This window comes from Elephantulus edwardii, unplaced genomic scaffold (genome assembly GCF_000299155.1).
Source record: "Elephantulus edwardii isolate Elephantulus edwardi_28Jun2011 unplaced genomic scaffold, EleEdw1.0 scaffold00096, whole genome shotgun sequence".
NCBI lineage: Eukaryota > Metazoa > Chordata > Mammalia > Macroscelidea > Macroscelididae > Elephantulus > Elephantulus edwardii.
This window is the reverse complement of record NW_006399846.1, coordinates 9564792-9568379: the sequence shown is the minus strand read 5'-3', so window position 1 is coordinate 9568379 and position 3588 is coordinate 9564792.

Sequence of the window (3588 nt, the reverse complement as noted above, 5' to 3'; positions counted from 1 at the left end):
TATGCAGAGGAGCTAGAGGCAGACTTCATAATGGCGTTTCAAACACTAATACCCCAAGTTTGGAGGCTTTATCGCAATCCAGTTTGTCTCAGCTCCTTCCTTTTCTCCTCATCCAGTCTCTCCTTAACCACTCTTGTTTGAGAACTTTGACGGTGTCATAGTTAGCTTTCTAGATACAGTGTCTCAAAAGAAAGAGCAACGGTGTCATAGTTAGCTTTCTAGATACAGTGTCTCAAAAGAAAGAGCAGAGCAATCTGGCCTGTGAGTCTCCACCAGTGGTTAGCTCCTGTAGAAGGTCAGTCCTTGAAGTCAGGCTGGTTTCTCCAGAACTCATCAGCACTCAAGGTCCCTGAGTCCCAGAACAATGGGGAGATTCTCCCTTCCCGTCACCCGTGTTCCAAAGCTCTTGCCGCCCAGTGGCTGCTGAAATGCTTTCCCTTCCCTTCTCGGAGCTTCAGCTCCACCTCACACTCTCAGAGCCACGGCTGCATGCAGTGCCTGGAATATTCTGACACAACTGAGTACTCCTTGTCCCACGCACATTTCTTCTCTCAGAGAATATTTATGAGCTGCCTACTGTGTGCTAGACACCTATCTTTCAAGAAAACGCTCTTCAGTGAAGGGGAGAGGATTCTATAAGAAATGCTTGACTGGGTCAAAGTAGTAAAAATACCTTTCCCCTCCCTCATCTTACTAGATGGTGTCTTTTTGAAAGCTGCATTTCAGATTAAACGGAGTAGATGTCTTTTCGGGAGCTGAGGCATCTGCTCCCACAAGATCCGTTTTATTGATTCAGGTGATTGCTGACACTTAAAATGAGCTATTTAAGGAGCTGAGAAGATCCATCTGTGAATGATCTTTTCTCAATCTATCCACATGTACCTTATGAAACTGCGCCACTTCCGCATTATATATCAGAAAGCTAACCCTAAAATTGTAAACCCAGTCGAAGATACTGGCATTCTATAGGGCTCTTTTCCCAAGCAGAGACAAATGGCAGTGGTAAATAGTTAGGCACAAAGAAATAAATCCCTTTACCTTAGTCTCGCCCTCTGACCGCCTCCACTACAAGAAACTTACCAGGAGCTCACATCTTCTGATAAGAGTTTCTGGGCTGAATGATTTAATCTTGCATCTTCTCCTCTCTCCTTTCCTCAGTTACTCACCCAAGGAATTTAACACTGTCTATAAAGTCATCACAGCCCTATCTTCCCACAGCCAGCCTGACGGCCCCATTAGCTTATATGGTCATATTCTCAGCTGCCCTTATTCCTTGCTGTAAAACAGCTCCTCTCCCTGTGACCAGCTAAGGGGTATTCCTTATCAAAGGTTTAAATGGACTCTGCTCGTAAACCTCTCATTGAGATGTTTCCTGAGAGGCTGGCTGAGGGGACTAAGGAGTAAGTGGTGGTCTTTTGTGGTCAGTAACTTCAATTCTGTGTATTTATTGCACTGCCCATAAATCATGTCAAAAGCCCCCAAAACTTTAGGGCTGGAGTGTAATGCAGAGAACTGAGGTTTAATAACACCCTTTACAGGACCACAGCAGGAGAAGTGGCCAGGCCTGGCCCTAGCCTGCTCTTCTCCGTCTTGTCTGACAAGGGAAGGCATGAGGCAGATGGAGACTCCTGCCATTTGGCTTTATCATCAAATACAATACCTACCATTCTTGTTCCCTTAGTATGTATGCATTTTCACCATACTTCCTTCCTTCCTGTCTTTATTTCAATCCTCCCCATAACTTCCACTTAAAAAAAAAACAAAAACCCCAAAACACACACAAAAAAAACTTATGAAAGCCATCTGTGGCAAATGCTTCTAAAGGGAAAAAAAATCTGGGACAGACAGACATCATCTGGCTGGTCTCTGTGAGCCATAGAAGGGGATCTCCTTGATCCTTCTTGGGTGGTGATCCCAGCATCTCAGATGATTATGAAACTGCTGGCCTTAGATAAAAGCAGGCTCTAGCTAAAGGTTAATGCTGTCTTTATATTGTAGGAGCAAGGTTAATACAGTTTCTAGCAGTTAGAATGTCTTACAAGTTTGGACCATTTGTTGAACCAACATTTATTCAATACAAAACCTCCATCACACTAGCATTACGTGATTTTTTTTTTTTGGTATTCATGATTTCACAGATTACTCAGTTGCTATTGAAGATCATAGCTTTGAAAATCACTGCAGAATCACCTAATATCTGCCAAACTCATGCATTCCATTGGCAAGTCCAGTTCCCCTTGGACACCTGAATATCCATACCCCACCTAAAGGTCATTATAAAGGGGACAATAAGAAGATGAATGGGTAGATTCCAACATGAAGTTTGTCACTAAAGACTGACAATGTGTTTCTCCCTTTTCATAGACCTCTACCCCAGGAACTCATCTAGGTATTAATGAAGTGTCTGAATTGAGATATTTTTTTTTTCAAGGACTTAAATACCATTTGAAATGAGATAGGTTTCAAATAGGCTTTGACATACTAAGAAATATGAATGGAATCCCCAGATGCATCTCAGCTCTGCCATTTGACCTTGCACTTTACAATCTAAAGAAGAGCTAAGTAATTCCCTCTCTTCCTTTCATTCTGCCTTTAGAAAGACTAATAAAGCCAACTGGACCCACAGCTGCCTTCAGTGTGTATAGTGATGATACAACCTGCCATTCTTGACAGTAAGAGTCTGTTTAGTTTTTTCCATGGGGCCTCATTGGCTCCCCAGAGTGAGAGAAGAGGGCAGGTCCTCACAACGTTTTGACAACTGCTGAACTAGTTCCTCAATGTTCATGGTCAGGATTGGTGTCTGGATTTGCTGCTAGAGTCCTGCTGATTCCAGAACTGACCTGTCCTCTTGTCCAGCCCATCACTTCAGCCCTTGGCCCATTGAATACCCTCAGGGGCTTTGAAGAAAGAGCGAGACAAGGACTAGACCGTGACCTTCACATGGCACCTCCTCAGTCCCAGGGAGGCCCTGTGTCAGCAATACCAGTCACATTCACGTCTGCCTCCCCAGCCTCACCTCCCCAGCTGCAGCTGTTCAGAACTGTGGAAAAGAGGATGTGAAGAGAGAATAGACTGCAGTACAGCCAGCTGCAAGGCCAACTCACCCATCACTGCCAATCCCTGGGCTTCTCAGGACAGTGACTTGAACCATTCAAGGAAATGTTTTTTAAAAATCGATGTTTTTCCCCTACGCTAACTAAGAGAACATTTAGGCAAGGGGGTGTGGGAAAAACCCAAACGTATCACAGGGAAATCCTTCTGAACAAAATGGCTATCTTTACCTACTCTTTTTAATAATAATAAAGAACGTTTCCAAACTTTTTAGTGTCAAAACTGTAACCAAGTGTCTCCCGACTTTTCCCAATGTGTTTGGCAAGTGCTGTGACCCTATTGTAGGTATTTCTCTTCCTGACCCATGGGGGTGAGGTGGATTTAGGGATTGATTTGGGGGGAGTGGATTTTTGTCCCATCCCACCTCCTCTTTGGTTTCTCTGCTTGTCGATATTGTCCGTGTGATTCAGAGAATTGGGGCAGTTATGTTGTGTCCATTGTTGAGATTATTAAAATTAAAAAAAAAGTAGTTGTAGA